Source organism: Panthera uncia, chromosome E1, assembly GCF_023721935.1.
Source record: "Panthera uncia isolate 11264 chromosome E1, Puncia_PCG_1.0, whole genome shotgun sequence".
Classification (NCBI taxonomy): Eukaryota; Metazoa; Chordata; class Mammalia; order Carnivora; family Felidae; genus Panthera; species Panthera uncia.
Window position 1 is genome coordinate 49,172,455 of NC_064814.1, and position 24,206 is coordinate 49,196,660.

The following is a 24,206-nucleotide window of genomic DNA, read 5'->3' on the forward strand; positions in this document are numbered from 1 at the left end:
AAATGCCGTACGTAAAGATAAAAATACCTCGAATATAAGTGATAGTTTCATGGATGATTATGAGGTGAAAACCCACGCAGTCACCACTCACATCCAGAAACGGAGGATCGCCGGTTCCCCAAAATCTTTCTTATGACTTTCTAATCATAGCCCCTCACCACTCCCAAAGATAACTCTTGTCCTCGGTTTTGTTCCTCATAGCTTTCAACGAAAAGCAGGCATCCCTATTTACTTATTTACTTATCCGTTCTATCATCGCCGGACAGATGCGTTATTTCCAGTTTGGGGCTCTTGCAATAGTGTGGGTGTGTTCTTGTGTGTGTCTCTCGGAACACACATGCACTCGTTCTTTCTGGGCCTACGCCCAGAAATGGGATTATTGGGCCATCGGGGATGCATATATCCAAGCACAGTTGAGAGTGCCAAACAGATTTCTAAAGCAGTTGTGCTGTTTACCTCCCGCCAGCAAATGATGAGAGACCCGTTTTTCTGCGTCGTCCCAGTCTTTGGATCAGTGCGTACTAGTGTCTGATTGTGGTTGGGATTTGCACTTCCCTGCCGGCCAGTGAGGCTGAGAACTTTTCCGTATGCTGACTGGACATTTGGGTAGTCCATTTGGGGATGTGCCCTTCGGGTGTCTCGCCCATTTTTAAATCAGACGGTCTTTCTTTCCCTTGTTACTTTCAGGAGCTCTTTATATGTTCTGGATACCCGTCCTTTGTCAGATAGATGTATTGCAAATATCTCCTCCCCGGGTGGCTTGAATTTTCACCTTTTTGTTGAACAAAGTTTTTAATTTTAATTAAGTCTCGTGTGTCAGTCTTTTCCCAGTGGTCGGTGCTTTTTGCATCTTGTTGCAGAAATCTTTATTCCAAGGACATGAAAATATTCTCCAGTGTTTTCTTGTACATATTGGATTGTGTGACCTTTCCCATTAAATAGCCATCCTCTTTAAAATTGTCATCTCCAGGGTGCCTGGGTGCCTCAGTCGGTAGAGCTTGTGACTCTTGATCATGGGATCATGAGTTTGAGCCCCACGTTGGGTGCAGAGATGACATAAATAATTTTTTAAAATAAAAATAAAATAGCCTTCTCCTGCCTTCTCCCCACTCAGGCCCCACCTTCGTATACCTTTACCCGACTTTGCTAAAAATTTTGAAGATGCTAGCACCACAACACTCCCTCCCCCATCTTAAGCTTTGAGGGTAGCGGGGATAAATAAAGAAACAAGCAAGAAAACAAGGCCTTGGCCAAGAGCCAGCCCAGATGGTTAAGCAGCAGCAGGGCTGGGATTGTCTTTCTAATAGCAACAACCACGGGTCTTCAAATCAGACTCCACCCAAGGACGTAAGCGTTTTGTGTCTTTGACGTTGCCTTTTTTCCCCCATTTTCCGACAAAAAAGCAAAAGCAAAAGATTAGTCCAATTAATGACCAGTAATGGAGACTCCCAGGGGAAAAGCTGGCTTCCCATGCATCGTTTCGTCTTTCAGCTGCTCTCTGCACACTCTGCGTCGGCCCCTTCCAGGGCTTGAAACCACCCCATAAAGGAAAGCCACCCCGATGACAGCACCCCTCGGCATGTCAGCCACACTGCCGGGGAAATGGAAGAGCATGAGGAGTAGGGGAGAGAAAGTGATCCCGGGAGGCTTTAGGGTAGGGGGAGTAGGAATGGTAACAGAAGACCGAAGCTGACAAAAGCCAGGAACAGAGTCCTGGCCGTGGCCGAGCCGCACGCGGCCACTGACGGTTGATGGCACTGTCATGTCCCCACCTCACAGAAATGGATGGAGGGAAGTGCTAGATGGATACAAAAAGACAATTCAGATTTCCAGAAGGAATCGGTCCTTGGGCACCTAATGCCGTTATAATTAGGTTGCAGGGAGGGATTATACGATAAGACCTTTCCCATCATAAGAATGAGAATAGTATTTCCGGCTGTGGTGATTTTTTGTTTTGTCTTGTGTACATCTTGAACTAGTTTTCAAAGCATTTTACGCTTGATGAAGCCCCAAGGTCATTCTGCCTGAAGAGTAATTTTCATTCATTGTTAAATCTCCGTAAGTTTAGAGGGAAGCATAAATCATATGTGTCTGATTTATTTACTCCTCACAAAATATCCTTTGTCTAGACCTGTTTGTCTGAGACGCCTCTTAAGCCTTCTAAAGCTTGTCTTCTCCCACTCAGGAAGCCAAAGATAAACTGTAGAAAATTCAGATGGCTCAGTTTAAAAAAAACAAAAAAAAACAGTAGCCATGTGCATTTCAACTTAAAAGAACTTAGTGTTTAGCCCACCGAAGTATAGCACGGATAGATTATGTCCAAACTCTGCATATATTAATTCAATGAATCTTCATTGAGGGGCCCTGTTTGGGGCCCCGTAATATTTTAGGCGCTGGGAAATCAGCAGGGAATGAAACAGAATCTCTGCCCTCATGGAGCTTCCACCCACATGAGGAGTGACAATTAAAATTTAAGAAGTATAATACCTGAGGGGCACCTGGGTGGCTCCGTCGGTTGGGCGTCTGACTTCGGCTCAGGTCATGATCTCGCAGTCAGTGAGTTCAAGCCCCGCATCGGGCTCTGTGCTCACAGCTCAGAGCCTGTAGCCTGCGTCAGATTCTGTGTCTCCCTCTCTCCTCTGCCTCTCCCCTACTTGCACTCTGCTTCTCTTTCTCTCTCTCTCTCCCCCTCTCTCTCAAAACTGAATAAATGTTAAAAAAAAAAAAAACTTTAAAAAAAAGTACAGTACCTGCTATATTGGAAGGTGTTATGTACTGTGGAGAAAATTCGGAGCAGGGGAATTGGGATCCCTGGGTGTGTGGACACCAGTGACATATGAAGGTCGGGGAGGTGACATTTGAGCAGTGGCTCACCTCGCCTGAGGAAGGCAAGGACTTGTGTGTTTTCATCAGGGTGTATCTCATCCCAGGTACTAGGCTTGGAAGGTCAGAATGAGGACATCATCGCTGTAACGACCGTGTCCATTGGAACTTAAGTAACATGGCGTGACAGCAGTGAAAAGTTAGAACAGCAGCTCAGACCTGCGGCCGAGCCCCCAGGTTCAGCTTTCGGATGTCTTGAGTAGCCCCAGGACTGAGGTCAAGTGGAAAAACACAAGCATGCACTCTGTCCAAAGTGAGGCCCACCCCGAGCTTTAAGTGGCTCTCAGCAAAGAGGAGACCTTTCTAGATGATCTGCTCAACCCAGATTTCCTTGGAATTGTTTGTTTAAAGTCAGGCTTCCAGGAAGCCCCTGCAAATCGCTCTCCAACCCCAGCCAAGGATAGACCTGACACATAGAACCCTCCGTCTCTTTTTTAAAATCTGCTTTCAATTCTCTCATTTGGGTTATGACAGGGAAATTTTCATCTCTCATGTAATTACCAGAAGGGATTCCGAAGGGGCCAGAACACAAGATGGTGGGTGTGATAGGCAGAATTCTAAGAATGACCCCCAGGGATCCTCACCCTTAAATAATCTCCTATGTACATGGGGCAAAAGGGGGGTTATCTGGGTAGACCTAACACATGAACCCTTTAAAATCCAGGAGTTTCTTCTGAAGCATCACAAGGACTCAGTGCACCATCAGTGGGTCTGAAGTTGAAGGGGCCACATCCGGAGCTGAGAGAGGTCCCTGAGTGATGGCAGTATGGAGACCGGGACTTTCTAGCACTAAAGCGTTGGAGCGCTGAGGTCCTACCGATACACAGAAAACACCATGGGGGCCACCTTGCAGTTGTGAAATCAACCAGTTTGTGCTGGAGTGTCCTTTGTCATTTCTCTCCCTGTCCTGAAGCCCCCAGACCTCAGCTCGGCTAAGGATGGTCACTGCCATTCTTTAGTTGAGGGACCTGGCCACTCTGAAAAATGTATGGAATTCAGCCGTAAATCTGCAAAGTCCTCGTTCCTCCCAAGAAGAGTGACTAGGCACAGCCACCCCATGCCTCTGAAGGTGGCACCGTGGTTGTGTTCCCAGAGCCCTGCCATACCCGGCCAATGTGGCCAAGGTGATCTATTTGGCTGAAGGCACAGGTAGGGGATTACCCATAGCTTCCCTACCTCTCAAAAGCTAGGGGCGCCTGGGTGGCTCAGTCAGTTAAGTTTCTGACTTCAGCTCAGGTCATGATCTCACAGTTCCTGGGTTCAAGCCCCGCGTCAGGCTCTGTGCTGACAGCTCGGAGCCTGGAGCCTGCTTTGGATTCTTTGTCTCCCTCTCTCTCGGCCCCTCCCCTGCTTGTGTTCTGTCTCTCTCTCTTTTTCTCTCTCTGAAAAATAAATAAGCATTAAAAGAAAAAAAGCTAGAATCCATAACTTGTAGCATGTTTTAACAGGCTGTTTTAAGGTTTTAAAGGCCTCAGATTCCGAGTGTCAAATTAAAACATTAGAGTACTGTTACAGTAGCAAGAAATATGTAAAATATTCAAGTTCACTCCTACGGGAAATATAATTTGAAAATAGTTTGGCTGGAAACGGCCAATTATTTTTATTGCTTTGAAAGTCTCCGGTGTCATTTTCTTTTGCTATGTGACAAATTATCACAGACTCAGGGACTTAAAACACCTGCCTAGGAGCTCATAGTTCATGTAAGTCAGAAGTCCAGTCCCACGTCACTTGAAATCTAGGTGTCAGTTGAGCGATGTTCTCCTTGGAGGCTCTGGGGAAGAATTCACCCCTCGTGTCTTTCAGGTTGGTGACGGTACCCTGTGTTTGATTGAGGGCCCCATTGAGGGCCCCATTTCCTTGCTGGCTATCAGCCCAGGGTCACACCAGCAAGTGGAGGCCGCCCAGATTCTTTCCACGTTGCCGCCTCCATCCTCGGGCCCCAGTGGCCATCCCGTCCCACTCCTGTTCCCACTTTGTATCTCTGACTTCTGTCTCCAGCGGGGAAAATTCTACTGTAAATAAACCTCAGGTGGGGCGCGCAGGAGGCTTAGTTGGCTGAACATCCGACGTTGGCTCAGGTCATGATCTCACATTTCGTGAGTCCGAGCCCCGCGTCGGGCTTGCTGCTGCCAGTGCAGGGCCCGCTTCAGATCTTCTGTTCCCCTCTCTCTCTGTCCCTCCTCCGCTCGTACTCTCACTCTCAAAAATAAATAAAACATTAAAAAAAATGTTTTAGTAAAACCTCAGGTGATGAGGTTAGGCCCACTCAGAGAATCTCCCTGTTTTAGGGCCAGTTCGATAGCAAGCTTAATTACATCTGTCAAATCCTTTTGCTCCGTGACATAGCGTGATCACAGGAGAAACTCCGGGGAGTAGAGATCATAAGGGTGTCTTAGAATTTTGCTGCCCAGTCCTGGTTTCAATGCTGACTGCACATTAAATCACGGAGGAGCTTTTATGAAATATCTGTGCCGGGGCCTGACCCTAGATCTCCAGAATGACAGTCTCACGAGCAGGGGCCCGGGCCTCGGGTGGTTCTGAGGCACAGGCTGCCTCGAGAGCCTTGGATCGAAAAGTCACATCTCTGCCTATGAAAAAACCCTTTACGGTTCTGGATCTCAACTTGCCAAAAGCCTGTGCGTTGTAAAAAAATTAGAAACACGGGGGGCGCCTGGGTGACTCGGTCTGGTAAGCATTCACTCTTGATTTCAGCTCACGTCATGTTCTTGTGGTTTGTGGGATCGAGCCCCACGTTGGGCTCTGTGCTAATTAATAGTGCAGAGACTGCTTGGGATTCTCTTTCTCCCCCTGGCCCTCTCCCGCTCACACTTTGCGTGTGTGCACTGTCTCTCTCTCTCTCTCAAAATAAATAAATAGACATTAAAAAAAAAAAAAAAACAACAGGGACACGGTGGATGTGAACAACAAGAACATAACGCCAATGGCTGGAAGAAGAAAAGATGTCACTGGTTTACCATCTAGGAACAGTAAGTAATCTGACCCTAAGGAAGAAACTTTGGAATTCTGTTACCTCCTGACTCCAGCCACTCTGCTCTCAGTTTTCTGTTTCTGTGAATTACTGTAGATTTAGCTATTAGCTCACCACGTTGTGGGTCAGAAGTCCTGGTGAGCCCAGCTGGGTTCGCTGCTTTGGACATCACAGTGGCAGCTGGGCTCCTCCTTGGAGGCCCTGGGACAGAACCGGCCTTCCCAAGCCGATTGAGTTGACCTAGGGTGTTGGCAGAACGCATCCTTTTAAATTTGCCCCGGGACCTTGGCTGAATCGCCAGTGTTGGCCACACTGGCCAGGGCATGGCAGGGCCCTGCGAACACAGCCAGGGCACCACTTGCAGAGATGGGGGTGGCTGTGCCTAGTCACGCTTCTTGGGAGGGACGAGGACTTTGCAGAGATTTACGGCTGAATTCCACACACGTATCAAGAGTGCGTCACAGGCCAGGTCCCTCAGTGAAGGGATGGCAGTGACCATCCTTAGCCGAGCTGAGGTCTTAGGGCTTCAGGACAGAGAGAGAAATGACAAAGGACGCTCCAGCACCCAGCTGGTTGACTTCAGGGCGTCCCCCCTCACGGTGTTCTCTGGGTATTGGTAGGGCCTCAGCGCTCCAACCGCCTTAGTGCTAGAAAGTCCCAGCTGGCCCACAGACACCATGGACAACAGCTTTCATAGTTAGATTTGGACTTGCCAGGGGCCCTGCTGTTTCAAACCCTACAAGGATAGACCTAATGATTCCAGAGCTTTCTGACAAACCAGATGAATCTACCCCACAAATAGGTAAAGAGGGAGAGAGAGAGAGAACAATGGGTTATTTATCTCAAGTCTCTTGAATTCATTTACTGCTTCAGTGAACATCCATTTTCTGATAACATATTCTATAGGTTGGTAAGTAAATGCTATTTCCTGTAAACTCTTTCATAAGCTTTGTTGCCAGAGTATGCTTCATAGTTAAAGGCTTGATTCCAGAGAGATTAAACCAGAAACTTCTGATGAATAGTTGAATAACCCCGGGAGCTCCTCACTCCTCAGGAAACTGAAGAAAATAACTTTTCTGACAGTAACAGAAACTCCATGGGTTTAAACTCAAATAAGACCTTTGCCCTTTGCAGACTAGTGTTTTTCTTCACAATGCGTCTGTAGTCACTGGTGTATAAATATCTTTGGACCACCTCTTCCTTATCTTTACTAAGACCATTTAAGTAACATAATTTAATAAGAAAATTAAGTTGTCGACAAGACTGTTTTTCCCCTGGGGCGCCTGGGTGGCTCAGTCGGTTAAGTGCTCGACTTTTGATTTCGGCTCAGGTCATGATCTCACAGTTCATGAGTTCAAGCCCCACCATGGCCTCCGTGCTCACAGTGCTGAGCCTGCTTGAGATGCTCTCTCTCTCAAAATAAATAAACTTTATTAAAAAAAAAAAAAAAAAAGGAAGAGTGTTTTTTCCCCAAATCATCCCATTACATAACATTGTGATTCACATTCTATCTTTTCTAACCCAGAATGAGCAAAGTTTGAGGGGCTTCTCATGTCACTTCACAAGCACTGAGGCCAGGGGGTGAGACACAGAGCACCACCTGGGACCTGGTTGTGGCTGCAGGGGCAGGGGTAGTTAAGCCCTGGATACTGCTGTCACCTCAGGAGTCATGTGGCATCGGGTTGAGGCCAGCAGCTCAGGGGGAGGGAGGGGGCTCCCAGCAGTTTTGATCTGAGGCAGTTTCTAGGAGAGCATTGTGGGGACACTTCCAGCTATGACCTGAGACAGCCAGGTCAGTATCGATCAAGGGATGATCAGACTAGTTTTAGTCCAAGGTTGGGAGGCGTGGGGGTCACCAAACTCCTTGATTCCTGTATGCATATTCTCAGCAACTGTATACCAAGCACCTGCTGGCTACTGCGTTCAGCGGCCAGGTCTAGACAGACAGCAAAGCGGGACCGACAGCGAAGAGAAGGGCCAGGGCTGGAGGGCACAAGGGTTGTGTGGAGCGGGACAGTGCGGGGTGACGGGGCACTCCAGATTCGGAAGGCCTGTCTGAGGAGGGGAGCGTACCTTCAGGCCAGAATGACAGGAAGAGCCAGCCCTGTGGAGACGACGCAGAAGGAATCTCAGGCAGGGGGAACAGTTAGCACAGGGGTGGGGGCAGAAGGCAGGCCCGTGCGAGGCTGGGTATGGTGGTGGGCAAGGTACAGCGTGGGTCGGGGCCAGCCTGGAGAGCGGGTCACGGGTTCATTTCAAACGGAAGTGGGGCTCTGGACGGGGACGGGAGTTTAGGCCCAAAAAGAGGGGATGGTAGCTTGGCCTTTGCCGTGCCCCGGGGAGCAGTGGTCACACCTCAAGTCATACACACCTTTGCCCTGGGTGTTCCCTTGCATTCCTCCCTGGTCCCCGAGGGAATTACAATGATGATCTCGTCTTCCCAGAGTTTTGAATACCTTCTCCGTATCACAGGCTCTGACAGCCTTCAATGCTGCATGCAGGTCCTTGAGCTCAATATCATGAACTCCCTGTAAGTTAGTTAATAAATCAATCAATCAATCAATCAATCACTAACAGGCATAATAGTTACAAATAGCCAAAAATTATCTTAAATTTTTTTTAATTAAAAAAAATTTTTTTTTAATTCATTTTTGAGAGACACACAGAGTGCAAGTGGGGAGGGGTAGAGAGAGAGGGAGACACAGAATCTGAAGCAGGCTCCAGGCTCTGAGCTGTCAGCACAGAGCCCGATGTGGGGCTCGAACTCATGAACCGCGAGCTCATGACCTGAGCCAAAGTCAGATGCTCAACCGACTGAGCCACCCAGGCACCCCTATCTTAAAAATGTTTTAAAGTAAGTGTTGTTCAGTCTCACTTACAATCAAAGAAATACAAATTAAAGGAGATGCCATTTCTTGGCTTATCATATTGGAAGACTTTTTTTAAGTGATAAGCTCTACCACTGGTGGGAGGGTAGATGAATGGTGCCTTTTGGGAGGGAAATGTAGCAATGTGTATCAGGAATCTCAAAATCAGTATGCCCTTTAACACAGAAATTATGTTTCTAGGTATTTCTTGCAAGGAAGTGATTGTGGGTGCCTGTGAAAATATAATTTAAAACAAGTTTATTATAGTTTTATTTATTTAAAATCATTATAAAGGATGCCTGGGTGGCTCAGTTAGTTAAGCGTCCAACTCTGGATTTCGGCTCAGGTCATGATCTCATGGTTTGTGAGTTCGAGCCCCGTGTTGGGCTCTGCACTGACAGTGTAGAGCCTGCTTGGGATTCTGTCCCTCTCCCTCTCTCTCTGTTCCTCCCCCACTTGTGCTCTCTCTCTCTTATAATATATAAATAAACTTTAAAAAAAATAATTTTGAAACAACTGGAGGTGATACAAATTTCTGACGAGATGAATCAATTAAATAGATTATAGTATGTGTGTACAATGGAATATTATAAATCCTTTAAAATCATGCTTTGGGCAATATATTTAAAGGCACTGGAAAAAATATGCATGCTACATTAAGTAAAAAATCAGATTCTAAAAGTCTGTCTGGTATGATTCCAATTCTATCAAAAGAAATTTATACAAATGTTATATAAATGTTAACAGTGAGTATCTCTGGCTAAATACTAAAATTTATTCATGCTTTCCCGTAGTGTTTCATTTTCTACAATGAGCATGTAAATTTTTTTTTAAGAGCATGTAAATTTTTAACAAAGATTTATTTTTAAGATTGTATCTTTTTAAAGAAAGAAGCCAGATGCAAAAAAAAAAAAAAAAAAAAAACCAAAAACCCTCATATGATTCTGTGTATATGAAATGTCCAGAGTAGGCAAATTCATAGAGTCAGAAAGCAGATTAGTGGCTGCCAGGGTTGCGGGGATGGGAATCGGGAGTGACTAGGCATAGGCTGCCTTCTGGGACTGGTGAAAATGTTCCAGAATTAGATAGTAGTGGTTCTTATACAACCTCGTGAATATACTAAAAGCTACTGAATTGGACATTTTCAAAAAGGTAACTTTATGGTATGCGAATTACATCTCAATAAAGCTATTATTTTTTTTTTAATTTTTTTTAACGTTTATTTATTTTTGAGACAGAGACAGAGCATGAACGGGGGAGGGGCAGAGAGAGAGGGAGACACAGAATCGGAAGCAGGCTCCAGGCTCTGAGCCATCAGCCCAGAGCCCGACGCGGGGCTTGAACTCACGGACCGCGAGATCGTGACCTGAGCTGAAGTCGGACGCCCAACCGACTGCGCCACCCAGGCGCCCCTATTATTTATTTTTTAAGTGGCAATAAGAAAAGCTTAAGTGGGGCATCAGGGAGATGATTGGTAAGGAATAGGTAAGCATACATAGGAAACTGGAATTTAAATTTTAGATCTGATCAAATATAACTTTAAAAAACCTACCCGTGGCGGGCGCCTGGGTGGCTCGGTCGGTTGAGCATCTGACTTTGGCTCAAGTCATGAGCTCGCAGTTCATGAGTTCGAGCCCCATGTTGGGCTCTGTGCTGACAGCTCAGAACCTGGAGTCTACTTCAGATTCTGTGTCTCCCTCTCTCTCTCTGCCCCTCCCCTGTTCATGCTGTCTCTCCATCTCTCTCAAAGATAAACATTCAAACAAACAAACAAACAAAAAACTACCGTGGGTGCCTGGGTGGCTCAGTTGGTTAAGCGTCTGACTTTGGCTCAGGTCATGATCTCATGGCTCATGAGTTTGAGCCCCGCGTGGGGCTCTGTGCTGACAGCTCAGAGCCTGGAACCTGCTTCCAATTCTGTGTCTCCTCTCTCTGCCCCTCCCCTACTCATGCTCTGTCTCTCTCTCCTTCAAAAATAAATATTGAAAAAATATATTTAAAAAAACATATCCAAGTACTACCTTGTATATTAAAAATTAAAATAAAACAATACAGTAAAACACAGGGATGCAAGGTATTCATACTCTAGTTTTTATATGGGAGGTGGGACTCAGATATTCACTTTATTCTTTATATATATATATGTGTGTGTATATATATATCCAATATATTCTTTGTGTCAAACGTATATAATTTGGGGGTGAAAGTATATATGTATGTATATATATATCCAATATATTCTTTGTATCAAACGTATATAATTTGGGGGTGAAAGTCTGAGGGAAAAGGCCATATGGTTTTATTATATTTATTATATTATATTTATTATTTATATATAATTAAACCAGATCCTTTCTGAGAAAAATTTTTAAGTGGAAGAACACCTGAGGAATTACAGCATAAAAAAATGAGCTGAGCTGAGAGGGGCCCGTAGGGTAGGGTTGGTTCCATTCACATCTCTCCCGTGTCATTTCAAAACCATGTGACAGTTAACAAGTCAATGAAGAAAACAAAACACTGCACATCTTTTTTTTTTTTTAAGTTTATTTTATTTTGAGAGAGAGCGAGAGAGAGGGGAAGGGACAGAGAGAGAGAGAGAGAGAGAGAGAGAGAGAGAGAGAATCCCAAGCAGGCTCTGTCTGCACTGTCAGCACAGAGCCTGACGTGGGCTCAAACCCATGAACCATGCTTAGGCTTCTCTCTCTCTCTTCTCTCTCTGCCCCCCACCAAACAAATAAATTAATTTTAAAAAAGTAAAGTGAACATTTTGTATCATCAGAGCTTTTGCCATTTGAGGTAGTAATAATGTAGGTCTGATCCTGTAATACCAGATTTAAGCTTCAAACTCAGATTGGTGTGATGTCAACAACGACCGAGGGGCCAAATCTAGCCCACCACATGTTGGGGTTTTTTTTTTTTGTTTTTTTTTTAACGTTTATTTATTTTTGAGACAGAGAGAGACAGCATGAACGGGGGAGGGTCAGAGAGAGAGGGAGACACAGAATCGGAAACAGGCTCCAGGCTCTGAGCCATCAGCACAGAGCCCGACGCGGGGCTTGAACTCACGAACCGGGAGATCATGACCTGAGCCGAAGTCGGGCGCTTAACCGACTGAGCCACCCAGGCGCCCCACCACCACATGTTTTTATAAGTAAAGTTTTATTGGAACACAGTCACAGCCATTCATTTACATATTGCCCATAACCCCTTTTGTGCTAAACTGCAGAGTTGAGTAGTTACAGTAGAGCCCTTTTGGCTGTATGACATAGTAATCAAAATTATTTATTATCTGGCCCTTTACAGAAGTTGGCTAACCCCTTCCTTAGCGACAGAGGTACACAAGTATCTTCTGTTATTGAACACGTGTTTGGTTCTTGCATTTCAGATGGCAAGAAGCAAATGTTAGATAACGAGAGACTTACTTGAGAACTTAATCTGAATCTGTGCAGTTTCGAAATTTGTATCACGAGAGTTCAGCTAGTGAGGGATATAGCTGTGGGATCGTGAAGGCACAGATATCTTTGAACCTGTTTTTAACCCATGAGCTAGGAGCTATATGTTTTTCTCTGTTGGAGAAAAAAGCAATCTCTGTGTTGTCTAAAACAAATCTCATTTTACATCTGGAGAGAACACCCACATTGCCGGCAACTTCTGTTTTTCTGTCTCTGAGTTCCCACAGACAAGCGCTAACATATGCTTATCCAATAGCAAGCAGCCTGTGAAATAATCAGGCCATTTGGAGCTCTGTTTGTTGTTTTCTTTTTTGAGATAGGTCTCTTGAGGGCTACATGCGCAATTCAAAGAACGTTACAATGCTTTGATTTATTTATTGTCATCAAAGTGGTTCTTTTCCTGACTTCATTATAAAGATAGATTCTCCATGGAAGACGAATGTCATTATTGGCCTCTACTCTTTTGACGGCCTTTTTTCACCCAGTGTCTCTGCTTATGCAGCTGTTTATGAGACATGGTGATTTGTGAGGACGTTTTAAAGGGCATCAGGCATTGTCTTACAACCTGAGGCAACAGTAGAACCTGTGTGAATAATGAAGATGAAAGGCTTTATTTCCCAGGTTGTGGTGGACATACATTCAACTCCCAGCAATCCATATTTCCCGGGGTTTTATCTCATGAGCCAGCATGGCTGGAAGCTCCCCTTTCTACTCTCATTTGTGTGTGCATGCAGATATAGGAAATCTTAAGTAATAAAAACTGTTTTCTGAGCAAAACCCTAAAGGGTGTTGTACAGATACCGTGAGATTGTTCGCACAGCAGATGGGGAGGGACTTGTTCCACCTTCATTGACAGGGATAACAGAGAAGCAGCCGTGATCACTGCTGACTGGTCCAAGGGAGGGCACCCAACCTAACCTAGGCCAGTCAGCCTGTCCCCAGGAGTTTGGAATAGAACTAAGAGGAAGATTACTCTACGAACTCCATGTCGTCAGCCGCCATGTTTTTACCTCTGTGCAGAGAAGAGCCAATGTAACAGGCCTGCCGTGGCTGTGCCTGCAAAGGCTGCTTACGAGGTTGGCCCTTAATTTGCGTCTGGTAACTTGGATTTTGGGAGACTTCTCACCGTTCCCAGAACTGATAAGAGAGGCTCAGAAACCACTGTGGTTTCTGCCCAGCACCTGCCTTCCTGCGGGGAGTCTGGAGTTGTTGTTGTGTGCTAGGCAGAGGGCGCCCATGTGACCAGCCCCCAGTGAAAACCCTGAGTCTCCAGTGAGCCTCCTTGGTGGACAGCACCTCCTGTGTGTTGTCACAAGTCATTGCGGGGGGAGTTAAGCATGTCCTGTGACTCCACCGGAAGAGGACTCTTGAAAGCTGGCACCTCGTTTCCTCCAGACTTCGCCTCACGTGGCTTTTACCTTTGCTGATTTCGCTTTGTATCCTTCCGTGGCAATAAATCCATGCATGGTAGTAAATCTGTGAATGGCCTCGGAATGTGGCTACATCCTGATTGCTCTGAGTCCCCCTGCCAGTCACTGAACCTGACCTGGAGGTGGTCTTGGAGACCCCTCCCACAGCCACACTGACCAGGAAAGAAGTGGAGGAAGCCTTGTAGAGACAGAATTTAATAAATGCATGGGGAGAATGCCAGGTAGTAGAACAGAGATGTGGCACCTTCCAGGCTCCTGATTCCAGGTGCCTGTCAAGGCTCAGTGGCATCCTTTCAGATATCCTTAGTTTCTGTGAAACCTTAAAATCCTTAGAACAGATTTCCGCTTTTCTTAAATTAGTTCCGGTTGGACTTTGTTGCTTAAGGATCAAAAGGATTATACCTGATCATACAAAGGATCGTACAAAAGAATCATAACTGATCTCTTTTACTTGGGTATTTTCTGAATATTTGCACTAAGCATTTATTCCTTTTATTATTAGAAATAAATGGTGTTATTTGGTTTATTCCTTACATGTATCTTTTCAATTAAAAAAAACGAATGCTAATTCTTGGGGGGGGGAATTAAATGTTATATTGTGTATAAACAGTGACGTAATTCCTACCCTGTTGTTCAACTCTGCTCTTTTAAAAGTATCATTTTTAATAACAGGTTGATATTTTTCTTTAAATCGAGGTTTCTCAGCCTTGGTACTTTTGATATTTTAGGCCAGATAATTCTTTGTTGTGGGGGCTGTCCTGTGCATTGTAGGATTTTAGCTGTATCCTTGGTCTCTACCCACTAGATGCCATTGTACTCTCCCGGCTGAGACAATCAAAAAGGTCACCAGGTATTGACAAATGTCCCCCACCAGGGGAGGGAGGGGAAGGATCGTCTCTGGTTGAGAACCACTGCCTTGAATATACAAATACATGTATTGAAACTTTATAAAAAATAGAATCATACGTTGATATGTGATGAGTGCTTCCAGTTTATATGTTGTGGTCATCCTTCTGTTAGCACATATACAGCTATTTTATTACTTGTAGCACCTGCATGGATTTTCTTTATATGCATAAGCAATACTTTATCTAGTGTCCTGTTGATAGACCTTAAAGTTCCTTGCCACATTATCGATCTGAATTTCCATCTGAATCCATTCCAGGTGCTTTATTTGTTTTTCGACTTTTTAATGTTTATTTATTTTTGAGAGAGAGACAGTATGAGCAGGGAAGGAGCAGAGAGAGAAGGAGACACAGAATCCGAAGCAGGCTCCAGGCTCTGAGCTGTCAGCACAGAGCCCGAAGCGGGGCTTCGAACTCCCCAACTGTGAGATCGTGACCTGGGCCGAAGTCAGATGCTTAACCGACTGAGCCACCCAGGTGCCCCACTCCAGCTATTTTAAACAGAAAAATGTATTCGGTAAGGGTAGACAGCTCACAGAAGTCTTAGGAGTTTTAAAGAAACGTACGCTAGGCTGGAATTCTAGGGATAACTCCCGAAGTCTCCACGTCAGATCTGGCCTGCCAAGGAGACTGCATTCATCATCAGGAAGGTGTAGAATCAGGAATCTGTTCCCTGACTTATTCACTCCAGGATCAAGCCACCTCTCCTATAGTCTGGGAAAGTGAACTGGGTGCCCCGACCTCGCCTCCTTCCCCATGTGACTCACTTACAGGTCCATTTCGTGCAAGCGCCTGGGATTGTCAGAACCTAAATCACGTCCGGAACACTGGCTGCAGGAGTGTCTTGGAAATACACTTTTCAGGGGCACCTGGGTGGCTCAGTTGGTTAAGCGTCCAACTTCAGCTCAGGTCATGATCTCACAGTTCGTGAGTTCGAGCCCCGCATCTGGCTCTGTGCTGACAGCTCGGAGCCTGGAGCCTGCTTCGGATTCTGTGTCTCCCTCTCTTTCTGCCCCTCCCCACTCATGCTCTGTCTCTCTGTCTGAAAAATAAATAAAACATTAAAAGAAAGAAAGGAAGAAAGAAAAAGAAAGAGAGAGAAAGGCACGTTTCAGCTTTCTGGCTCCTACACAGGGTTTAGAAGATTGTCGATCAAAGCAGTCCATAATGTCTGTCCTGTCACCCATCCTTAGAAATAGTACCACGAGGACATCAGTGAAAACGGGGAGGTAAGGAAATCCAAGACTCCCTCCCTCTACAAATGCAATAAATCAGGTGGCAAAAAAACCCCGTCAGAACCAGCCTTTTCATAACCCTGGGATGTAGTCAAAAACTTGTAACAGCCAAGGGATCGCCTAATGAAAGCGGGGGGGGAAAAACTACAGAGACTCTGTAAGAGAGCTCTGTGCCCTTTTAACTTCCTGTTACCACCCTCTGCCTTGTGGCTCCGCAGTAGCCTTGCATATGGTGGCCAGCGTCTTCCCGTCTTCCAGGAACTGCCAGTGGTGTTTGGCCCTGTCTGATGGTTCCCTAAAGGATGAGCTCCAGGGTTTGCCTTTGTTTTGCCTGCACAGGAGCTTCCCCCGGGCAGAGGTGGCTTCCCAGGCAGCATTTTCCAAGAGCATTTAAAAGATCAGGTATTAGCTGCTGCCTCCTGAGTAACCGGGAGCGGTTGGGACCAGTGAAGACAGACGGAAAAGCCTGAGAAGAGAGTAGGGGAAGGGAGGTACGTGGGGGAAGAGGGCAGTGAAAAGTACTCACGCATTCCCCAGAATCTAGAAGGACCCAGAAAAGACCCGACGAGTCCCAAAGCTCCGACCCCAGGCTCCACGCAAACAGGAAGGGAAGGCAAAGGCAGAGTTGTGAGCCTCTGAAAGAGTGTCCGTCACCGAGCCAGGCTGCAAAGGCTGCGAGAGGTTTTCTCCCAGGCCAGGAATGAAATCTGTCGCATCGTTAGCCAGTCACTAAACTAGCAAAGCAGAGACTTCGGTGGCCACCCTTGACAAAGAACCCAGACTTTCCAAAATTAGTTCAGAAGAGTCACCAAACAAACACCAGCGCAGACTAACAGTAAACCCTGTGGAGGGAAGAGAGACTGGCTTCTAGAGTCATCCCATTGGAATACCCAAAATGCCAGTTTTCAACAAAGAAGTTACAGGTATGCCGAGAAACAAAGTTTTGGCCCACTCATAAGGGAAAAAAAAAAAAGTGGGAACTGTCCCTGAGGAGGCCCAGACACTGGACCTCCCGGATGAAGACTTGAAACGAACGGTCTTAAATGTGCTCAGGATGCTCACGGGGGACCACGGTCAAGAACTACAGGAAGTCAGAAACAGGATCTATGAACAAAGTGATCCATGAACTCCAGAAGCTTGTAGAACTTCTGGTTGTCCTCAGCTTTCAAACATTTCAGGGTGATATGCCTCGATGTGGGTCTTTCTTTTTTTCCACCATGCTGAGTACTCCTTGTACCCTTTCAATAAGATAATTCATGTTCTTATTTTCCTGAATTATTTTTTGTGGTAATTTTCTTCCTTTTCTACTTTCTTCTCCTGGTATTCCTCCTAGCCTGGTCTCCTAGTTATCATATCTCTTTTCACCTTTCTTCCGTCTCTTTGTTTCACAGGTTACTGAGGGACTTCTTAATATAATGTCCTAAAATCTCTCAAATGTTTCATTTGTGCATTGTATTTTTTTTTGCATCATTTCAACTGTTAAAACCTTTAACTGTGTAAAATACACATAAGATTTACCATCTTAACCATTTTTTAGAAAATGTTTACTCATTTTTGAGAGGGGGGGTGGGGATCGAGGATCCAAACCGGGCTCTACACTGACAGAGGTGAACCCCGGGCTCAAACTCACGAACCCCGAGATCATGATCTGAGCTGAAGTCGGATGCTTAACTGACCGAGCCACCCAGGCGCCCCTCAGAGCTCTTTATACATTAAAATATTAACCTTTATCTGTCACAGGGAACTCCAGATCATCGTTTTTAAACATTTAAATCTTTTTTCTTTTGAAGCTTGTGTTTGTTTTACTAGGTAGCACTGTAACTTTTTTTCTAAGTGGATGGCCATTTGGCTTAGCATCTTTTTTATTTTTTTATTTAAATTCAAGTTAGTTAACATACAGTGTAGTCTTGCCTTCAGGAATAGATGCCTGTGATTCATCTCTTACGTATGACACCCTGTGCTCATCCCGAAAAGTGCCCGAAAAGTGCCCTTCTGAATTCGCTCACCCATTTAACCCCTCCCCCCACCCACATCCCCTCCAGCAGCCCTCAGTTTGTTCTCTGTATTTAAGTGTCTCTTATAGTTTGCCTCCCTCTCTGTTTTTACCTTATTTTTCCTTCTCTCCCCTTATGTTCATCTGTTGAATTTCTCAAATTCCACATATGAGTGAAATTATATGGTATCTGTCTTTCTCTGACTTCTTTGGCTTAGCACAATACCCTCCAGTTCCATCCACATTGTTGCAAATTCTTTTATTTTTTTAAATTTTTTTAACGTTTATTTATCATTGAGAGAGAGAACATGCGAGCAGGGGAAGGGCAGAGAAAGAGGGAGACACAGAATCTGAAGCAGGCTCCAGGCTCTGAGCTGTCAGCACAGAGCCCGACTCAGGGCTCCAACTCACGAAAGGTAAGATTATGTATGACCTGAGCCAAAGTTGGATGCTTAACCGACTAAGCCACCAAGGCACCCCCCCTTTTTTTTTTAATTTTTTAAAATTAAGATGTTGGATATTCTTGTCTTATTTTCCATTCACAATAGTATTGCACCTTTAAATATATTTTTGCATTGTTACCTAATAAATACTCTCTCAGCTAAAGGAAGCTTAGTTCTGTTGTGAGTTTACTGAGGTTTTTTTTTTTTTACTTAGTTTGTTTAACATTTATTCATTTTTTTTTTTTAATTTTTTTTCAACGTTTTTTATTTATTTTTGGGACAGAGAGAGACAGAGCATGAACGGGGGAGGGGCAGAGAGAGAGGGAGACACAGAATCGGAAACAGGCTCCAGGCTCCGAGCCATCAGCCCAGAGCCTGACGCGGGGCTCGAACTCACAGACCGCGAGATCGTGACCTGGCTGAAGTCGGACACTTAACCGACTGCGCCACCCAGGCGCCCCAACATTTATTCATTTTTAAGAGTGAGGGAGACAGAGCATGAGTGGAGGAGGGGCAGAGAGAATGGGAGAATCAGAAGTAGGCTCCAGGCTCTGAGCTGTCAGCACAGAGCCCGATGGGGGCCGATGGGGACTTGAACTCATGGATCGTGAGATCATGACCTGAGCTGAAGTTGGATGCCTAACCGACTGAGCCACCCACGTGCCCCAGAGATTTTTTTTTTTTAATCCAGAAATAGGTAAGAATTGTATCAAATTCCTTTTTGGCATTTGTTGAGCAATACATAAGGTGTTTTCTCTTTTAATCCACTTATATAATTAACATAAATATTATATTATGTAACAGATTTCCTAGTGGCGGAAACATTCCTATATTCCTGGGGCCAAAATTCCAACTTAGTTGTGGAATGTGGTGTATAATATGGTATATTACTCCTGGGGGAAATTGCTGCTTAATTATGGTCCCTCATATTTTTTATATTCTGTTACTGATAAAGGGACTTTTGGCTTGTTGTTGCCTGGCTTAACTATAAATGAAGTTTTATGTTAATCAGATCTGGTTTTTTGTTAAGATGTCAGTGAGCACTAAAACCCTATACGTGGCCAAAAAATGCAGTGGGTATTTTTCTGCCTTCTCCAGTAGGGTTGGTGACAATTTTCAGCCAGAAGGAACTGGAATATACTCTGGAGTATAGGACAGATCCACACAAGACTCTGACATTCCTTCTGACAAATGAGAACCCAGGGTGTTCTGAAATTTTGTTGGGTCCAAGCTGGGGAAACCTCTCGTTTAGAAGTTGCAAGTCTAGGGGCGCTTGGGTGGCTCAGTCGGTTCAGTGTCCCGACTTCAGCTCAGGTCATCATCTCTAGGCTCGTGGGTTTGAGCTCCGCATCACCTGAGAGCCTGGACCTGGTGGGATTGTGTGTCTCCCTCTCTCTCTCTGCTTCTCCCCCACTTGCACTCTTCCTCAAAAACCAAATAAACATTAAAAGAAAATTTTTAAAAAGAAGTTGCAAGTCTCATGTTCCCCGAAAGCGGAGGCCTAGGTTTTTCCCTGGGACTGAATGCTCTTTCCCTTTGGTAAAAGCCCTCCACGAGGACCTTTTCGTCGCACCAATAAACGTAGAGTCTCCCTACGTGATCTGAGGGGGACCTTGTAAATGGGCTGGAGCTGTGGGCACTGGAGAGTATCCTTCACTGTCCAGCACTGATTTGTTGAATTCTAAATGAGCTGTGCTCTTACTCCGATTATAGTTTTTGTCAAAATCTTTGACTTCTAAGAGCTCTTACATTAGATACTTGGATACCAGACTAAGGGTTCATCACTCTTGTATCTTTCTTTTTTTTTTTTTTTTTTTTTTTTACTCTTGTATCTTCTTAATCTGTTTATCTCTTATTTCAGTTAAACCTTCTGACCTAAAGGTTTTCAGTTTATGGTAATCATATACTGTTCCCGTTTCTGCTCAGTTTTTATTTGCCTGGCGTCTTGTAATTCCTTTGTTGTCGATCTTTCTTATCCACGTGCTTTAAGTGTATTTCTTAGTGTAGCTTTATACGTAACTTGAAAATTCCTCTAATAGAGACATTTAGCCCATTCTCCTTTTCTTGTGGCTTACTAGTATGTATTTATTCTTATTCTCGTTACCTTACGTTTTCAGTATACTTTTCCTACTGGATTTCTTTCTCCCGATTTCCAGTCACCTAGCCACGTGTGTCCTAAGGTGTGCGGGTCGAAAAGGTGGAAAAAGGCCTGAGAATCTGAGTAGCTTATTCTGGTAATCATGTGAAAATTAAAGCTAAGGGGCGCTTGGGTGGCTCAGTTGGGTGAGCGTCTGACTTTGGCTCAAGTCATGATCTCACAGTTCATGAGTTCGAGCCCCACGTCGGGCTCTGTGCTGACAGCTCGGAGCCTGGAGCCTGCTTCAGATTCTGTGTCTCCCTCTCTCTCTGCCCCTCCCCCCACCCATGCTCTGTCTGTCTCTCTCTGTCAAAAATAAACAAACATTAAAAAAAAATTTTTTTTAGAAAGCTGGGGTGAGGAGAGAGCCCGCCTGACAGTGTCAGATTTCCTGTCACATAAGCACCAGTTTGGGCCGCGCGGCTTCTGCAAGATGGGCAGAGCCCCCTCTCCCACAGCACTGGGGTTCCCTGGGACAAAATGATGGCGACAGCACAGCCAAGCAGAACCACCAAACAGGGATTTGAAGGAATACCTGGGAACTTTTCACTCACACTGGGCTCGTTACCTAGCAATTCGCTAAGTAGAACAGGATAGTTCTGAAAGTACTCTTTAATTACAGGGGGAAGATTCACTGTTGTCCAATGGAATCCACTTAGCTGCTTTTATTGGTGTTTGTGGGAAGACGGGCAGTGAGCGATCTGTCCCTCTGTTCTTTTGTCATTCCTGTCATCCTTGACCTCTTTTGGGGGTAAAATACGCATCACAGGAAATTTGCCATTTTAACCATTTTTAAGTGGCCGTGGCGCGTTGGACATTGTCATGCAGCCATTGTCACCGTCCATCCACAGAACTTGTTCATCTTCCCCAGCTGAATCCCTGCACAATTAAATACGAATTCCCCATCCCCCAGCCCCTGGTAAGCTCTGTTCTACTTTCTGTCTCCGTGCGTTTGCCCACGAGCGGTACCTCACAGGCGCGCAGTCATCCAGCCTCTGTTCTTCTGGGTCTGAAATTAATATTTCACCTTACATAATGCCCTCGAGGTTCATCCGTGTTGTAACCTAGGTCATTCATCCTGCGTTTGCATCCATCCATCTTCCTCGTGGGTGAACTCACAGCAGGGGTACATCAGTCTCCCAGAATCACAGCTCTGGGAGACCCTTACCACCCTTAATTGGCCCTGCAGCTGACTGAATGAGACCCATGTGTGTGGGAGGATTGGCCTTTTCTTTTTTTTATATGTGTATTTTTATTTTTATTTTTATTTTTATTTTTATTTTTATTTTTATGTTTACAGTGTATTTATTTGTGAGAGAAAGAGCAGGGGCAGAGAGAATGAGAGAGAGAATATCCCAAGCAGGCTCTGCATTGTCAGCCCAGAGCCCAATGCAGGGCTCAAACTCATGAACCATGAGATCATGACCTGAGCCGACACCAAGGGTTGGATGCTTAACTGACTGAGCCACCCAGGTGCCCCAGGATCAGCCTGAATCAACGTGAATATTTAGCTGTTTTGTTTTCCCTCCCTTTTCTCAGACGTCTGGAATGTCGTCCACCCCATCCCCCATACCAGAAACCGGGAGTTTAAATCCTCTGTGTCACTGAGGAAAAGGAAAGAGCGTTTTGGTCACCAGGGGTTTGGGCTGCCGAGCTCTGTAAGTCAAAAAGGTCCGTGTTGAAGGACTAGAGACGGAGGGTAGGGGGGTTGAGGGATGGTTGGAGTGGAGGCTGGGTGGGTGTGGGTCGGGAGGGAGAGCAGAGACCCACATGCCCGTGAGGGGAGTGGCCACTGCTCAGAGGCCTGGCTGCAGGGTGCACCCAGAAGCCCAAAAACCCAAGCGTAGGGCTCAGCTCGGCCACCCTGCAGGCTGAGAGACCCACATCCTGCCAGCTCCAACCTGCTGAATTCCTGTGAGATACAGGAGAGAATGAGGTGGGCTTTCAGAGACAGCATTACACTCCAGTGAAGCGCTCTTGACAGGAGTTAGCTGAGCCTTCTGGTTGTATAGGATCCTTTGAAGGAAACATCTGCAGTCAAACATTGCCAGCTCGCACATTTTTTTTAATTCAAATAGAAATGTTGGATGTCCTGCCGGCTTCAGAAAGTAAAAGTAAAAGCATGATTTTCAAAATAAAATGTTGTAAGAATGTTTCCTCTAGGAGCGCCTGGGTGGCTCGGTGAGTTGAGCATCCGTCCGATTTGGGCTCGGGTCATGATCTTGTGGTTTGTGGGTTCGAGCCCCTTGTTAGGCTCTGTGCTGACAGCTAGGAGCCTGGAGCTCCGGGTTCTGTGTCTCCCCAGCTCTCTGCCTCTCCTCCACTCAGCCCTGTCTGTTTCTCTCTCTCTCTCTCTCAAAAATGAATAAACATTAAAAAAAAAAAAAAAGTTTCCTCCTGCTGTGGATTGAGGTTGATTTAAAGTGCCTTTGTCCCTTCTCCTCCCTGTGGATCGTTTGTCCTGCCCCAGGGCCTCTGCAGATCAAATACGCCAGCAGCTGGTGTTCTAGCCCAGCACCATCCAACACCAAAAGCCATTATCTTGCCATCATTAAGAGAGACGAGGCCTTGCTGTTTGCCGCTGTTCCAACTCTCGATCCCCCAGGACGGCATGGAAGTCTATTTAGATAATAACAGTCCCAAGCGAATCTGCACTGAGTATTTTTTCCGTTCTCTTATTTATGAAATGTTCAGCTGGGAAAAAGAAATAGTCTAGCCACAGAAGCTTATGATGTTTGGGGCTGAATTCAGTCTTTCTGGGAATAAGGGGTGAAGATTGTCTAGTATAAATTAAACTTGATCGTGGAACAGAATTCCTTAGAACAAATCGTTTAGTTATTATGTAATATTTTCTTCGTAAGCACATCCAAAAATACAGAAGTGCTGTTTCCCTTTTTAAAAAAAAAAAAAAAAAAAAAAAAAAAGTTCTTCCTTACTAAAAATACTCTGTTTGGAGTGCTAGGGCATCAGAGTGTGGACAAAATCATGTTGTTCTCCGGAACTTTGTGGACTCTGATGAATGTATAGGGACGTAGTCACTCACACGTTGTGAGGTGCAGGAAGCATAAAGTGGAAGGATCTCTCTCAGAGCGATTGGGCAGAAGACCGGAAACAACTTAAAACAGACTGTCGTATCCATCCATATGACAGACCCATAAGGGATAGTCAATAGTGATGAAAAGCGAGCTCTTTACTGAATAGTTACCATGAAGCAGACATTTTTATAAGTGCTTTCCGTGTTGTTTGTGTGTTTAACCTTGACTAGAATCCTGTAAGGTATTCCTTTTCCACATCCACTTTAAGGATACAGAAACTAAAACACAGAGAGCTTAAGTAATTGCGCACGGTCACACAGCTCCTCAGTGACGGGGCTCCGGGCTTCAGAATCCGATCTCCGTCTCTGCACTGTAACTGTTTCTACACGTGTCGTGAAAGGGCCTCTGTCTACAGGCTTTAGTAACTGGGTACAGAATGGTGTGCGTCACATGCTACCCTTTGCATAAAAAGGGGGAAATACATATACACGTTTGTGTAAGTGCAGCCCAGTGCTGTCCGATAGAACTTTCTGTGACGGTGAGAAGGTTCTAGACCTGCACCGTCCAATACGGTAGTCACTGGCCAGCCACTTGTGGATCTTGAGCAATTGAAAGGTGGCTAATGTGACTGAGACACTGAATTTTAAGTGTTATTCCATTTTGGGGCACCTGGGTGGCTCAGTCAGTTACGCTCGGCTCAGGTCGTCAGGACGTCGGCTCAGGTCATGATCTGGCAGTTTGTGAGTTTGAGCCCCGCGTGGGGCTCTCTGCTGTCAGTGCAGAGACAGTGGATCCTCTGTCTGCCTCTCTCTGCCTCTCCGGCATACTCGCTCTCCC

At 45.4% G+C, this 24,206-nt stretch overlaps 1 protein-coding gene across 11 annotated transcripts in view; it reads left to right on the forward strand.

Moving 5' to 3' along the window:
* Positions 1-24,206, forward strand: part of SPECC1 (sperm antigen with calponin homology and coiled-coil domains 1) — a 282,425-nt gene that overhangs the window by 222,927 nt on the left and 35,292 nt on the right. The window lies entirely within an intron of this gene.